The 18164-nt window shown below is 36.7% G+C and overlaps 1 long non-coding RNA gene across 1 annotated transcript; it reads left to right on the top strand.

The window, feature by feature from the left end:
* Window positions 1–357: 357 nt before the first annotated feature.
* On the top strand, window positions 358–17668 carry LOC149535173 (uncharacterized). Its single transcript, XR_016356679.1, has 2 exons — window positions 358–1213; window positions 17383–17668. It is a non-coding gene; the product is annotated as an uncharacterized LOC149535173 (long non-coding RNA).
* Window positions 17669–18164: the final 496 nt, after the last annotated feature.

The following is an 18164-nucleotide window of genomic DNA, read 5'->3' as shown; positions in this document are numbered from 1 at the left end:
TATTTTGTATAGTCTATTAAGTTCAAAATTTCATAAAAATCCCTCAGAGTTTTCACAAGAAGGGAGGGACTCGAGCTCCTTCATCAGAGCTCTTTGTTTAATGATGTAAAACAAAGTGATTGTGGTTATGACTTATTTAACATTGGAGGGGGGAAAATGTATTAAATGTATTTAATCCCGAACTTTCCAAATAAGAGATCATTACGTAATTCAAATCATGCAAGGAGTATCGCTGAAATTGTGAGCTGCTGGTGTAACGGTGAAGCCAGGGGTTCGATTTCAGAAAGATGGTTCGACTTAAGTAAAGAGAATGAGATTACATTCATCATCCTTCTGCATGCGTTTTTTTTGTTTTTGTTTTGTTGAAGTTCTTGTTTGAGGTGAATATTGTTCAAGGGTTTCTACAACCTGTAGAATTGTAAATTCAGAACGTTGATGTACTCTAAATTGGTACGCTAGAGAACAATGAATTCTGTCTCTTGTGGCTACCTTCAGAATTAGTTTGGGCTTACCGAAATTGATTTGTCAAGCACAACTCAGTGGTCCAGACTAAGGAGTAAAGACCAAGTAAGGACAATGCTATATTTAAATCAAAGTGGCAAAATTTGGCTGCGTCTAATTCCTGGCTGCCATGGTTCAAAATATTGGACGACATCTTCTGTATAGTGGCGGCATATTTGTTTGAAGGGCCTATGTTAAAGAAAAAGTACCATTTTTGCTTTGGGAAGAGCTGACGTTGCTTCCAGCATCCGTGTCGGGAAATTAGCTTGGTGTGTAGCGCTGGAAATATTTTGAAAAAATAAATAGTGTAGCACATATTGATTATAGTTTTCTTTGTAAATATGCACCTATACAATCGGGAATCATGGCCGCTTGGACGATCAACAGAGCGAGACGTAGCAGAGCGAGAAAGCAGGCACTTGCAAGTTAACAAATCGCAGGGACGTAGAGGTCCAGGTGCAAGACAGCGGGGATTCGAGCCTTTGACCACCAAGGTAGGGCCGGCTTATTACAGTTGGGCAAGGGCGGCAGCAGTTCGTTGAAGGTGGAGCGTGCAGCAACCAAGGTAGGGCCGGCAACAGCGGCAATCAGTACAGGGGCAGATTTGGTTTGGTCGGCAGTTTTGGCAACCAGTGGGCCCAGTCATCCAGTGCTAAAGGCTTTGCTATTACTAGTGGGTCCATATTTGCGGGCTTCCAGAGGTAGATCCCAGGTACGCCTTTTCCCTTATTCTTACCTCTTACCTCTTACATTTCAGTCTACACCTGTTCAGGCTTCTTGTATTACTTCTCCTGGCTTTGGTAAATTTACAACGGTAAAATTACATAAAGAATCTATATCAACGCACCATTGGGTACGATATGGTCCCCATGGAAGGAAAAAACAAAGAAATCATAGAAACACCTGCAGAGAAGATACTTGTACAAGTATCATTGATTGATCAACCAAAGATAATAGAGGCACAGCCAGAACTAGGTGGGTCCACCTTGCAAAACATAGGATCTGTTAGTAACAGGGTGGCAGAGAATTTGATAGTCAGGGCACCTGTAACAGCAAAACAACAAACTAATCTGGGAGAAGCTACGAAACACAATGACATCTCTGGTAACAGTGGCTTGGTCCTGACATACGGGGATAGTTTAATGCACAACAGCATCATCAAGTGGAATCAAGGGAGCTTCCTCATTCTTCCAGAACCCTCAGCCGAACACGCGAGTTCATTCAATCTTGGAGGGATAAATGGTAATTTACCCACAAACACTTTGAGCTTTTCACAAGCCAGTGGAACACCCACAGGAGGAAACTACACCTATGTGAATGCCAAGCAATATAAAAGAATAATTAGGCAGAGAAAGATACGAAAGTTTAAAAATGCAAAAAGAGGGAAGTTAGCAACTTTACTTCCGAAACCAATTCCACATACCTCAGACAGCTCAAGGGAGGGTGAAATAAATCTGAGGTCGACTGAAATCTCTGAAACAATTAAGCGGTTTGATAATATCAGAGATATTAACGGTAAAGAGAAGATAAATAATTCTCAGGTGATAGACACAGTGGAAGATGGGCTGCCAAATAATTACAGCTCCATAAGGACACCTATTACGTGGTATTCAGACATCTTTGTGAACGATTTGGTAGCTATGAAAGAAAGGGTGTGGGCACTTGAAGAGAGGAGTCAGATAGAAAGTATCACAATGAAAAGAGTTAATGAGGATAATTGGAAATTGGCAGCGGAGGTCAAGTCACTTAGCGAACAAATTCAAAAATTGCAATTTAATATGAAAAAATGAAAGTATGAATTAATATTGTTAAAGAAAGAAGTAGGAGAAAAGAGGACAGCAGCGAGTACTACGGGAGAAGGAGAGGCTATAGAAGGAGATAAAAATCCGCAAATGAAAAATATACAAGATGCCATGGCCAATATGGAAATAAAAGAGAATCAACTCAGAGAACAAATTGAAGAAGTTAGATCATGGGCTAACATAGTAAAGGGATCAGCAAACACTTCTATTGACAACATAGAAAAGCAAGTTCGAAGACAGATTAGAGAGAAAAAAGAAAGAAATGAGAAAGCAGCAAATATCGTCATCAAAGGTCTACAAGACTATGGAGAACAGGAGAAAACAACATATTTAGTTAAAGACTTCTTTAAAGACCAATTAGACTGGCATGGAACAACCATAGAAGCAAAAAGAATCGGAAAATGGATTAGAGGAGGCAAAGACAGACATGTTAAAGTGACAATGAAGAATACAAGAGATAAAAACAACATTTTCAGCAAAAGGAAGTTTCTTAGAGGCACACACATATATCTCGATGATGACCTCACCGTAACTCAGCAAGAAGAAAGGAGGCAGGAATGGTAAAAAGTGAAAACAACAAGAGATAACGGCAAGTGGGCATGGCTACAAAATGGCAAAGCCTAAATCAACGACAAAATCACACGCAATAAATAGGAACTCGAGCCCACCCAGGAACATTTAACTATAGTTAGTTGGAACTATAGAGGTTATCCTTGGAGAAGAGGACCTGGGTTAGGGCCAATAGCTAAAGATAATGACATCATTATGCTTACCGAGACGCATGAGCATGATGGATGTAGGGTTCCAGATTTTGAAGGGTATAAGAAGATATCACTGTGGAATGAGAAGATAGATAATGGTAAGGGGCATGGAGGCATTACCGTTCTAATAAAAGAAACTTGGAGCAGATTTGTAAACTTAGAGAAAGAAGATGTAAACAAGCAATATATTTGGATTAAAATAACAGAGAATCAGATTTCTACAAGGGTGGTTGTCTGTTACTTCGCCCCAAAAGGCTCAAAAATGTATAAAAAGCATAGATTGGATCGAGAAGATCCATTCGCTGCACTTAAAAAAGACATAGTAGCCTTTAGCTCTCTAGGGAAAATAATGATAATAGGGAATTTCAATGCTAGAACAACAAACAACCAAACTCTCAATCTTAAGGAGAGTTACAATGAAAGCAGAGACCCAGTTTGGCTTGAAGAAGGGACACAAAAATGGGAAAGATCTTCACAAGATAGCATGGGAAAGATTAATCATTTTGGTGTTGAATTACTAGGTTTATGCTGCTTATATAAGATGGTCATATGTAATGGTTTGAAAAAGTGGCCTAAATCAGGTGGAATCACATGCAAAAGATGCAATGGACAAAGTGTTGTTGACTATGTAATATGCTCGCAAGAATATGTCGCAAAGATTATTAACTTTGAGATAGAGGACTGCCCCATGTAGCTAAAATCTGATCATAACCCCATCTTGATTAGGGTGGCCACTCACTTTAAAGATCAACATATTGTCCCAAAACTTTTACAAAAGAGGAAGATGATTCTGATTGGCAAAGTTTTAATGACACAAGAAAACCATGTTACCTTCCAAAACTCTCTTTTGCGGCTGTCTAAGTTTCCAGGAAACCATCTTGAGTCTAATAAACATCATTTCATGGACAAGGATAATCTTGTTCTTACTATCATTAAAGCACTGGAGGAGTGTAAAAGATCTAGGGCCACAAGAGAAGCCAAGAACACTTTTCCGGCCAATCCGTGGTTTGATGAGGAATGCAAAATAGCAAAAAGAAATTGGAAAAAGAACATAAATAAAGAAAGTAGAAAGGAGTATGATCCGCTGATTAAAAAGAAGAAAGGAGAGTATGTAAACAAGAGAAGAATCGAGCTGATTAATCTTGGTAAAAACAACCCCAGAAAGTTTTGGAAAGAACTTCAGCAGAGAAAAACTCAGATAGAGAACAACATAACAGGAACCAAATGGCTGGAATATGCCAAGACTCTCTACGAGTGTGATTTAGGAGAACGTAGAACTATGGAAACAGAGACTACAGGGGAGTTATTCAGCGAAAAGGATATTATCCAAAGCATAAGGAGGTTAGCTGTCGGTAAAGCGCAAGATATAGATGGGCTTCAAGTTGAATACTTAAAATGGGGTGTTGAAACCCTCACACCACACATCACTAAAATTTTCAACAATGTCAATAGAGAAGGTTACCCTATAAAATGGACAACAAGTGTGGTGATCCCACTCCACAAAAGTGGAGATATAAATAATCCTTCTAATTACCAAACTATCATGATCAATCCACTTTTTGGCAAGTTATTTGGCAGCTTGGTAGAATAAAAAATCAACAACTGGGCTGAAACGGAAGGCAAACGTGCAATAGGGCAAGCAGGCTTTAGACCAAAACACTCTACTATAGATCATGGCATCACTCTTAGACACTTGATTGAGAAAGTTTGGGACACTCCGAGGAACGAGGCTTTTTGTTGTTTCGTGGACCTTAAAAAAGCTTTCCACACAGTGCCACGTAATAAATTATGGGATAGAATGGAAGAGTTGGAAGTTCCTAAAGAACTTAGGTCAGCAGTTTACAGATTATATGAGCAGGTCAAAGCTAAAATCAGAACGACAGAAGAGCTATCAGAAAATTTTGACAGCAACATCGGGGTTAAGCAAGGGTGTCCGCTATCTCCAATATTGTTTGGGCTCTATATTGACAAGTTAGAAGAGTGGATAAACAAGACCAATGGTGAGGGGGTGCAGCTAGCCCACTTTGTGATAAGATTGCTCTTATATGCAGATGATTTCATAATTCTTGCTAGAACAGCTAAAGGTTTGAAAGAGCACTTGACAGCACGAGAAAATTTTTGTCATGAAGTAGGAATGCAAGTTAACACTAGCAAAACCAAAATTATGATCTTCTCACTGAAGAAGAATAGGAGCATACAAGACAAGTTTCTATTTGAAAATAGACCACTCGAGATTGTGGAAGAGTACAAATACTTGGGCATCGATTTTCATAACAAACTCAATTGGGATACTTGCAGATCAAAAAGGATCCAAGGGGGCTGGAAGGCGTTATACTCTTTACAAAACAAGTGTAGGAATGCAGAATTATGGGATTGGACGACCATGAAAACTCTTTTTGGTTTGCTGGTCACTCCGGTTATTCTATACAGATGTGAAGTGTGGGGAGGTAGTATGTCCGAACAGAAATGGCCGCAAGTAGAAAGAATTCAAAAACACTTCATCACATGCAATCTTAAAGTCAAGACCACAGTTCCGTATGAGATTTTTTTGGCAGAGGTGGGTTCCTTTCCATTAGAAGTCGTTGCTTTGGTCCGGATGATAAGCTACTTAAAGAAAACCCAAGGGCTGGAAACACATCGTTGGCCCAAGTTGATCATAGAGGAAAAACTTGTGAGGTGGAAAAGCACATGGATGAAGCAAAATGACAAATGGATACGAAAATGGGATATCAACATCCAAACTTGCCCGGATAACATTATAGAAATAAAAAAGTTTGTCAATGAAAATTTTCGTAATATTCTGTGGACAAGACACATAGGGCGGAAAAAATCTTATTACATTAAAGAATTTAATCCCACTTCTAGTCATGATGAAAAGGCCTATATAAGAGCACCTATTAACTAGAAAGCAAAAATGTTGATGGCACAACTTCGAACTAGTTCACATCAGTTGTGATGTGAAATTGGTTGGTGGCAAGTTCCAAAGGAAAAGTGGGCAGACAGAACATGTTTATTTTGTAATATGGGAATAGTTGAGACAGAGCAGCACTTTGTCAAAGATTGCCTGGCTTACAATGACATTAGATCTGGTTATACAAAAATACTGAAGAACAAGGACTTCAACTATTTATTCGAGGAAGATCAAATGAAGAGAGCAGCGGATTTGATTACCAAACTTCAGAGGAGAGACAAGTTAACCAAAACTTTACAACTGACTAGTTCCGCTCCTGACTCGGGAGGGTGATTGCATGGGTCCCATAGACTACTTTAATCTCATGGACGTCATTAGAATCTATCATATCATATCATATCAATGAATTAGCTTGGTGTGTAGAGTCTTATGCACTATAATTATTTTATTTAAAAATGTATTAACCGAATTTGAGTGTTAGTATTGATGCTAGAATTAGTAGGGTTCTTACAATGGTATTAGAGTGCTTTTATGCCATCCTATAGAATTAGGCTTATTTATGCAACTATTAAGGTCTGATTCCAATAAGTTTTACTCATGGCAGAGAACAAAGCTTCTTGGTTGTGAGTTAAATTCATGTGGGTGATAGGAGGGGTGGAAACCCATCTAGAAATACATGAAATGATGATGAAAGAGAGACAAGAGAGTTGTTCAGGAATATAGTTGGGAGGACGGAAACAGTGAGTGGTTGAACCACAATATCACAACTTTTAGATATTCTTTAGCATATGACATTGGCCAAGGGGTGCAATAGGGGCAAAGATTAGTGTAGTAGTTCAACTAGTTCTCACAAGTCAAAAACTAAGTGTACAAGTACTTTTAATAGGCCATCATGTCCTACCTATATGAGACTTGATTTAGATGAGGGAGTGGGGATAATGAGGTTACTTCTTTTACAAGCGATGTTCTCTCTTTCCATGTAGAGAAGGATGCTTTGCCTCCTGATGCTAAACATCTCAATTTTGATATATTTATGAGTCACAAGAGAGGGCACTCTAGAGCAAGGCTAGCTGGTAGACAAAAGTCTAAGAACATCGATCTTGACATGCAACTAGCAATTTGACACATCTAAGTTTTGATGGTACTGTCAAGGTGACCACTAGAGCTTGGATTCAAAAGTTTGATACATTCATTACCTTGCAACATATGTCAAAAAAGGATTCCATTAGGTTTGGTGTTGCTCATCATTGGTGGTATCATGGGTTAGTATCCTCATAACATGATCACATCATGCCTATAAGGAGTTTGTGGACAATGTAGTAGAATGGTCTATAGATGGGATTCAAAGAAACCAATGGAAGCCCCCTTAATCAAGAAACTTTGCAAGGATATATAGAGGAAAAAGGTTTTTTTTTATAAAAAAAATTGTCGAGGCCCTTACGATGAAAAACATGAATGTCACGTGAGTCTTGATGGAAAAAACAGGCAAATGGAATAGTTTTATGATGATGAAAACTAATCTAATTTGGATGAACAAGAAGTTGATCATGATGAGGTAGGGGCTATTGGTGAAGATAGTGATGGGAAAGAGGTTGGTGAATTGAGCCTTAAGGTGGTATATTTTTCTAGCATGAAGAGGGGTCTTTTAGGATGCATGGACTTCTCTCAAGGAAACATGTGATTGCTTTGTTGGATAGTGATGCCACTTATAACTTCATTGATTCATGGTTAGTGGTATATTTTTCTAGCATGAAGAGAGGGGTCCTTTAGGATGCATGGACTTCTTGCAAGGAAACATGTGATTACTTTGTTGGATAGTGATGCCACTCATAACTTCATTGATTCATGGTTAGTAGCTAGGTGAGGCATTCAAGCAGAGGGCTTTGAGGGCATTAGAGTGAAGGTACCAGGTGGTTACACTCTAAAGTGTAACATGATGATTTCAAAGCTTCCTATTTGTTTGAATTGCTAATTTCAAGGTGGATTTCTACGTGGTTGACATGGGGAGTACAAATGGTATTGGGTATGAGTTGGTTACAAGTCATTGGGGCATTTTATCTCAATCTTAAAGACATGGAGATGAGATTTGAGATTGGTGACAAATTGCATGTTATGAAAGTTATTAAAGGGGATGGTTTAAGTGTGATGTCACTCAGACATATGGAGAGGCTTATCAAGCATGATTTTGTTGAGTGGGCAAAGTGTAAATTGATGCCTACTCTTGATGAGATAGAAAAACTAGCGTACCACCCAAATATTTGGGAGTCCAAAACTAAACACTCCAATGTGTTTAGCAACATTTCGTTATGTAGATTGTTAGATAGGGACATAGAGCACATCAATGAATTAGAGGAGGGCACTGATTTTATCATAACGACTTTTTACTAGCATCCCAGGTAGCTAAAGATGAAAAAAAAAAAATCACAAAGGATTTTCTAGCTATGGGACACATTAGGTCAGATAAGTCTCAATTTGCATCATCAGTTGTGTTGGTGAAGAAAGATGACACACTTAGGATGTGCATTAATTGTTAGGTGTTGAACAACCAAACAATTAAGAATAGGTATTTGATTCCTCACATAGATGAGTTAAGTGACAAGCTACATGGAGGTTGTTTTTCTCCAAAATTGATTTGAGAATAGGTTACTAGATCAAAGTTAAAGAGCAAGATATAGAGAGATCACCTTTAGATGTCATTGTGGCACTTTGAGTTTCATCTTTTGCCATTTTGCTTGACTAATACACCAACTACTTTCTAATACACTATGAATAGTCTTCTAGTCACAACTGAGGAGGTTTGTCCATGTATGCTTTGATGATATATTGGTATTCAATAAAACTTGGGAGGATCATCTAGATTTTCTTGATATGATTTTGAATATACCTCACAAGGAATCAAAATGTACTTTGGGCATGATTGAGTTGTATTTAGGTCATATTATCAATGCAAAGGATGTTTGTATGGATCCAAAGGAGGTTCACACTATCATTGAGTGGCCCACTCCTAACAATATGACATAGGCCAGAGGAATAATGGGAATGGATTCCCTTTATTGTTAGTTCATAAATGGTTTCTTACATCATGTAGCACCTCTTATAAATTTCGTCTAAAAGTGTCATGCCCAAAATTCATGGCAAAAACACAACAATTTTTTTTTACAAAAGGGTATATCTAGGGTGATTACACATTAATATTAGCATGTTGCAACTAGGGCACATATAAGTTGAGTATTTGAGGTGAATATACTTATGGTTATAAGGTATATGTTGGCTTTATTAAGCATGACATAACTTTGTTGCTCATATCTTAACAAGGGGGTATCTTAGGTTTTGTTTAAGATTTCCAATAGTAGTGTTCAACTAAGTTTATTAGAGTGTACCTCATTAGTGACTATATTAGTGTACCAAATATATTAACTATTGATTATTAAATATTATATATATTGAATAACATATAATATGTATATATTATTTAATATATATAATAAATTATATACTAATAACAAACTAAATACAATTAACCAAATAATTAACTACTTTATCCTACTACCTACATTTCTCTCCTACCTAACCTCTTACTCACCTACCCCTACCTCCTATCTACCCCCTATTTCCCACTTTTCCCACCTATTCACTAGGTCGACCCTAATACCCATGTGTTCAGGGAGGGTGGGGGCAATATTGAATGAAGAGTGGCTCAAGGATAAAAGGTGGGCAACATGAGTTGAGGAACCCACATCTCACAGGAGGGAAAAGACCCTAAACCATCATCCATGCTTTTGGACCCCTCTGTGCATGTGCATTCCAAGGAATGGGGTGATGTGGGAAGTACGTGGAGTGTATGGGGGACCCGTTGAGTACTCCCCTCAACATTATGGCAACATCTATGCAACCGACAAAAAATCTTTGAATAAATTAATTTTGACGATTTAAAAATAATTTATAAATTAATTTACCACATCTTTATTGCCTTTTATTTAATTAAAAAGTTATATAAAAGAAGATTTAGTCGGCTAGTTAGCCATTGGCCAACATTATCAAGGAACCTTCGTTGTGATGCAAATGTAGGATGTTGTAGGTGGGTGGTGGGGTTTACTGACCAAGGCCCTATTCCCCCGCCCCTTGCAAGTACTTTGTTATTATTTTATTTTATATTTTATTTAAAACATATACTTGGTAAAAACAGAAAAAGGTTACAGGTTTTAAATTGATGCTCCTTTCTAAAAATGTAATAGTCTCATGGGTCTACTTGTTGCAAGGTCCCTAATATTAGTCATTTTTTGTGTGTTTGATGGAATGCACGTGGCTAAAGTGTGGAGTTTCCCTAAGATTCATTTGGTGGCTCACCTACCAAAACTTATTATTTTATTTTGAAGGCATATAGAAGGGGAATGTTCTAGTATGAATATTTTAATGGTTTGTATGAGAATTCTTGACAATGGCCTTTCTTTTGAACTCTCCATACATTTTCTAGGAATGTAGTCTCCCTGTATTTCTTTCTTTTGACTTACATTGCTATTTTGCCTTCCACTTTATTTCCTACCTACCTATTTATTCTGTTGATGGCTTTATTGTTTTGAAGGTTGAATTTTGACTATAGGCCAAATTTTTAAATTGTTCTTGATGTGATCAATTTAATTGATTTGTTACATTATCTAATGAGCTTTATTTATTCTATTGAATCTAGATTTTTGGAGGAACATGCTAGTTTCTTTTTTCAACTTCTCTATTCCATTCTAACATAAGCATTATGATTTTCAACTCAATTACATAAAGAGCCAATACATTTTTATACATTTCAAAAATCAATATATAAAATGAAAGAATCTTTTGAAGAAATACCTCATTTCATTTTAACTTCCCAATGAAATCATTCTTACAGTTCTCTTGCTATTACATATGTATTCATGCTCCAATACATTTTAAACCAATTTGCAATAGTTTTTTAATACATTCGCATTCATCTTCCAACAAATATTGGACACAATAAACTAACTCTTTTGAAGTGATTTTAGAATACATTATAGCACACTTCCATAATACCACAATGTTTTTTTCTTTGAAATACATTGCAATTTAGCACAACTATGATGCATTTCATATAAAACTAGCATTCCATCTCCTATCACAATTTTTACAACAATACAATGCAACAAGAAGAACAAGGTGGAGTCTATTACAATGTACAATGCAATATGTCAAGTTTTCTCTTCTTCACAATACACCAACATGATTACCAAATCCAAGTTTTTTCACTTGATGCTTTATGCACCAAACCTGCAAATACATTTGAACAATACCATGGAGAGCTCACCTCCCAACCTAGGCATCTATGAGGCCACCCACTGAGCTTGGAAAACCAAAGCTAAATGGGTTACAAATATACAAAGTTCACAAATGCTTAAACTTCACAATTACAACATTTAACACCCTCAACCATGAGCTTCAAAATGCATCACAAATGGACCCAGAAAAAAAAGGGTGGAGGTGGGACTTTCAAGAGCAAATTGCCATACTATTACCAATAACATAACATGATATTTTCAAAGGCTTCAACAATACATTCTCCTTCCACAAATATCTCCCTTATCACCCCCAAAATGCAGTACCAGTTAGTATGGCTTCATGGAGCCCATACTCCATGAAATTTCCTCTCTTCTCCATGAGAAGAGGCTTTAAACTACATTGTCAAGCTCAACTAACACGTTTATCCAAGGCCACTTTTCCCTCCCAAGGGTGAGTGATGCCTTTACACCCAAAAACAACAACAAAGAAATAAAACACAATGCAAGCAGTTTTTCATACTCATCACAACACAACATAAATCACAATCTACTTACAAATATGCATTTACATTCCTACATGTTCATATTTGCAACACCAATACTCAAGTTCAAAATGAAAGAGAGATTTCATGACAAGATGAACCAACCTTAGTCCTATGCAAATGGCAATGACTTTTGAGAAAAGCTCCCTTTTCCCTTAGTTTCCATTCTCCAAAACCCTAGGTGTCTCTAAAATTAGAGAATGAGTGAACATTTAACTAAGTTTCCCCAAGACCCTGTAAAAAGGCATCTAAAACCTTTAACGCGTCCACTATCTCAATATGGCAATAACATAAGCCTCTTTTCTTTTGCACTATTGTCACTTTCCAAAAATTTAAGCTTGGCCAAGTATGAGGGTGAGGGAAATGTCACGAGACAACTCCATTTTCGCAACTTTTAGAAAATGGCTTTATTTGGAAGGTCTCTAAAGTTATCTAGACTTTCTAATGGTGAAAATTAGGCTTCGAACTCATAGTACTACCATATGGGTGCCTAATTTCCACTAAAATGACACTTTAGGACCACTTTGTAACCCTCTAAAAACACTAGGAAGTTTGAATTTGAAATTCAGCTTGATGGGGACTCATAACAACTCTTACAAGTGGGGTTAACTTAAGCATTCCATTGGAGTTAGCTTTAGGTTAAGTGACTTCTTGCCAAACCCTAATCAATATATGACATTACAAGTGCCAAGTGACACCATAAAACACATTACACATTAGCATGACACGTCACTAGTTACAAAATAAATTTAATCTAATACACATACAATTCATGTTTACAAATTAAAATACATAACAATGAGATTCAAATCTTTCCAATAGATGCAACCTTGGCTTTACTGTGTTCACATGGGTTTAGACCTTGGTTCTCCAATTTAATTCCATGCTAAATTCCCTACACACTAAACTTGAGCATCAGTAGTCCAAGGAAAAGTCACATATTAAAAATATAGATTGACATTACATAATTGCATTCAACATTTGACATACACAATTCATTTTAAATTAACTTTTGCTTTCTAAGTATTGTCATATGAATTACTTGCAAAATTAAAACATCATGATCTACTCATAAACATCAATTATTACTTTAAAACATAACACATTTAACGTTTCGAGTATCACCATGATTTTGTTTATAGTATAATAATGAACCATTGAAAATATATATTAAATCATCAGAACATGTAAGATAGGTCCTAATCCATAACACGAGTAAAGATCATCATAATGTAATCATCACATGTCAACAAATCATATGAGTCACTGTCTAACCAAGCAAAAGTGTATCAAAACACTAAGGCATAAGGTATCAAAATGCAAAGAATGTCAACTATGTTATAATGGGTTGGGGTGAGGCCTCACATCCTCCCCCTAGGGATGAACCTCCTCATGGAGTTCATAAAAAAAGTATGCGTACTGTGATCTCATATGTGTTGCATCCTCCCATAAAGCCATGACCTTATCATAACAATCCCACTAGACCCTAACCTGCTCCAATTCTTTGCCTCGAAGTGTAAGGGTCCGTCGAGCCAAAATGTGAATGAGCTCCAACATTAGTTGCCCGTCCGACTCCACCTGCAAGACATTGCAATCTACAATGTGAGACTCATCATAAATATACTTCTATAATAGAAAAACATGAAATACATCGTGGATGCATGACATGCTAGGTGGCAAGCCTAGACGATAAGCAATTGGTCCTATTCGCTCCAAAATCTCAAATGGTCCAACAAAACGAGGTACCAACTTAGAGCCTTTTTTGTAACGAATCAAACTCTTGTGTGGCCGCACACTCAAGAAGACTTTGTCTCCAACCATATAGTCTCTATCAACTATCTTAACATCTGCATATTTCTTCTATCTATCCTGAGCCTCTTTAAGGTGTTGTCTAATCAATACCACCTGCTGCTTTATATCCCTAATTAACTGAGGTCCAATAGATACCCTATCCTCAATTTGGTCTTAACTTAGTGGTGTCCTGCAAGGTCTACCTGTTAAGTTTCAGGATTTGCACCCTTTACTGAATTGGAAAACGTTCAGTAATCCTTACTTAACATGGGATTCATTTCACTATATGGGACTGGACAGTGAGATGAAACCTCTGGATTCTAGGCCGGCTCCTATTGAATCCTTCAGTGATAATCTCTAAAACTCAATGAAAACTTGAGGGAAAAGGGGAGAAATTGCAGAAAATAAACCTAAAACCTAAAGCTTAGACTAAGAAAACGAGGTGACACACCAAAAGGGGTATGGAAACGTAACCCACATGTACATAGAGGATTATATAACTCTATGAAACGTAGATAAAGCACAACTTCCTGTAAAGGCTTGCACAAATGATTTATAATAAAGTTTTCACACTGAAACTACAAAAAGAAAGATAAACTAATACCTCACTTTGACTAATTTCACCTAAAAACACATGTCATAACCTGCAAACAAACTTATTGGTTCTACACAAAGGTGCTGAAATGAGACAGAAAAAACAAGGAATAATGAAACATTCACAAGTTAACCTATCCAATCATTTAAAAATGCACACAGAAATTGTAGAAAGGAAAAGGGCTAACTGATAACTTCACCAAGCATAATCACACTGCTGTTACCTGTATTATATTTCCAGAAATGAATTACAGACTCTGTAGAATGAAGTCCAGGACTCAGAGAATAGCCACAAAACTTCCATCCATAAAAATCAAAAACTCTGAAATGAGCTGAAAAACTCATACTTAACACCTTTTTCCAACTGCATATTACAAAAGCTATAAATGCTAGGTCGGATTCAGCCCTTGAGGCCAACTTGAGTCTCTGAACAAGCATCAAAAAGGTGTACCAAATACCCCAAAAGGCATGGTTTGATAAGTCATCACAACTGCGCCTCATAAATGCAGTTATTGTCTTTGAGCAAACTCCAAAAGTCTCCAAAATGCAATAAAGACCTCTCAACTGCCCTGACAAAATCAAATCCGACCCAGACATATAAAACTTCTAGATATTTCAAAATATCTGATATAAAGGCCATGATAAGGAAAAAGATGACCTACCTCCTTTTGCATTTAATGATAGAAAACATTAAGTGATTTATAATTTTATCACCTTAATATTTTCTTTACAAGTAAACTCATGCAAAAGAAAATAAATGAAAACCCTTATTCTTGCATTTCACTATAGGAATTAACATTAATGATTTATAAATATCATTAAATATTAATATTTTACAACTATTTATATTAATGCAAGAAAATAATTTAAAAAGATGCCCCTTGAATTTTGCATTTGGAAAAGAAAACAATTTCAAATGATTTAAATTATCATTAAACATTATTTCTTATAACAATGTACTATGCAAAAATGCAAAAATAAAGAAAGCACTATTATGCTAAACCTTACCTAAGGCAAAACATAACACCCCCCCCCCCCCCCCCCCCCCTCATGCAACGTAAAAACTTGAAAGGGATTATAATCCCATAATGCTACTTGCAAACTTCATTGATTATGAAATATTGAAAAGGCAAAAAAAACCTTTGAATACCCTAGAGCGATTTTCACTTAGCATTTTCGCATTGCTTGTTGGAGTCTTGGAAAGTTGTGGATAAGGGTTTCAAGTCTGAGGGAGCCGCCATATCTGGAGATACATCTTTCACCTGTAGAAATTTCGTCATTGTGAAAGCTTTATTGGCTTCTTTTGAAGCCGCCATGGAGGTATATTTTGTTGGAGTCCCTCTTTACACACCATTATGTATTTGCTCTGTTGCACTGCTGGGTAAGGACGATACATATCATTTCTCGTTCATTCCATGATTACAAATGTTGTTTGAATGATGTATGCTGCCATGAGGGATTCATTGTTGTTCTTGTTATTTTCGAACTCACTATTCTGGTTTTGGCATCCTCCATTTGTGTATTCCTTCATGGTGACTAATATATGTGCTGAAACTTCTCGATTTGAGCTTGTTGTCATGAGTTTAGATGGATTTAACAAAAAATTTTGCAATTTAACTTGTCCTTTAGCTGCAAAAAACTTCTAGCTAGTAAATACGTTCTTCAAATGCAAAAAGAAGAAGTGACAGATTCTGGGTTTTTAAGAAAAAATGACCCTGGCTCCCTCTGTTTGCTTGTTGTTTGGACGTGTGAGACTTGGATGGCTTTTGAGTCTCAGATCTGCATGATTTTCTCTGGTCATAGATGCCATATCTGCCTTTAGCTTACGGATTTCTGGGCGTTTTTGTCATTCCCTCCATGAATAAATCTGGATGACTATGGATTTTTGGGTTCAATGTTGACTGGAGTGCCATATTTATGCTTGTTGTTGATTATATATGAACTCGCCTTTGTTATTGAGGATCTTATTGTTGAAAACGAGTTCTGGAAATACTATCCACCTCTCTTGTTCAAACTTTGAATTGCAACAGCCCATTCTTAATGTATTATCTTTGTCATATCCCGCATCATGCTTTGTACTAGAATATGCATCTGTGTATCTATGTAGTTCAGCTGGAACCACAATTTGATAGTAGAAATCACACATTTTAATAACTTCTTCAGTATCACCAATTGGTCCACATATGTGAGTAAATGCATAGAATAAACTGGTGTTTTTATTTCATCATATTTGGTCGCATTACCCCTATTCTGAGAAGGTACGTCTTAGTTTTGTTCAATGATGTTGATTCCTTCATTGTTAATAACAGACTTAGAAATAATTTTGAATCTCCATATAATGTTGCATTTTAAAGTCCACATCAGATCACAGTGTGCCATTATGTTGTTATCCATATTGAAATATCATTGGTTCTCGTTAGCAAGAAGGTAGAGCATCACTTGAACTGAAAAAAGGTCTGTTATAAAATGTTTATATCCCATCTCTGATCATTGTAACAGAACTAAATTGCTCCTTTTCTTTGCTACTGCTTAGCTGCATCTAAAATTTGCCGAAAATTTGAATGTTCAGTTTTGTACATTTATTAGTAATCCATTTTCCAATAGATAACTAATTATCTTCGTCGCACCAATATCAGAGATAGTTTCTTTTATTGAAGATGAAGCCAGCATTGTTGTCTTTTTAAATGCAGCCGCTATAGAAAACTTTGTTGGAGCTTTCTATGTTGTTTGGGATTTCTTGAAATGATTCATTTGCTCGAAACTCTTACCAAGTTACAGTACCCCTGTTTTTTACCACACTTTGTTCTTCTAACATGGAGCTGTAGTTACATCACCAAGCTGCATATCAGTGCCATGTTCTGATTGATACTCTCCCTTCATATTTCTCTTGTTGAATTAAAGTTCGGAGCTCAGATTCCCATTTGCTTGTTGCACATGTTCATAAATAATTTCATAATACATATTTGTTAGTCTATTCATCTTTTCTATCCTGTTGCATATCTTATGAGGTTCGAGCACGGGCTTGTGACACTCATAAATGGCTTTTACTCCTTTCAGCACCAAATGCCAATATCACTGCTTATTTTTCTTTCATGATGAAATGCATTGATAGATAGAATATGTAGTCATAGAGATAGGTAGTCATTGCTTAGATCCTTCGGGATCTAACATAAGTTGCTTTTATGTTTTTTGCAGCTACTAGAGAGCATGGAGCTTGGAGCTGGACGAGTGCGACAGGGATCTCGGGAACACTATCCAATTTATAACCAGTCAAAGCAACAGGCAATGACTGGTTATCTCTATCAGTATTTCTTTTGTGCATATGTATTTCTATTTATGTATCTCCTCATGAAAGAAACCTAGCTAATTAGACTCACAGCTTGTGTGAGATCTTCTCTAATCAGCATGTTAATTCATTTCATACTTTGTAAAAAATGAAAATTGCACATATCAGTTGATGATCTATGCATTGAACATTGAATCTCTTTTGCTCAGGATTTCATATGTGATTGCAAAAAATGATGGAATAGTAATGAATAGAAAATGTACGTGTTTCCTTTTGCAATGTTACTTTCTATGATGTTACTTCCTTCTAAAATTTAGCATGTGTGAAATTTTGGTAACACTACCATACAAGGCTTGATAGGGTGGCATGCCTATGGATGAATGATGCCCATTGTTATAGGAAAAATTGACAAGATGCAAGTACTTCCACTTAACCTAATGATCCATCACATACATTCGCAACATATCCTCCAAAACCTGATTAACCCTCTCTATCTGCCCATCTGTCTGAGGGTGATATGTTGTACTAAAATTGAGCCCAGTACCCAATGTTGCTTGCAACTCTCTCCAAAAGGATGATGTAAACAAGGAATCTCTATCCAAGATGACCTTACGAGGAATGCCATGAAGTCTGACAATGTCTCACAAGAACACCTATGCTATTGTTGGTGTTGTGAAGGTGGTATGAATAG

Source organism: Cupressus sempervirens, chromosome 10, assembly GCF_028749045.1.
Source record: "Cupressus sempervirens isolate cs-2001-9-10 chromosome 10, ASM2874904v1, whole genome shotgun sequence".
In the NCBI taxonomy this organism is placed as follows: Eukaryota; Viridiplantae; Streptophyta; class Pinopsida; order Cupressales; family Cupressaceae; genus Cupressus; species Cupressus sempervirens.
The sequence above is the reverse complement of the archived record's forward strand: the minus strand, read 5'-3'. Positions and strand labels throughout refer to the sequence as shown.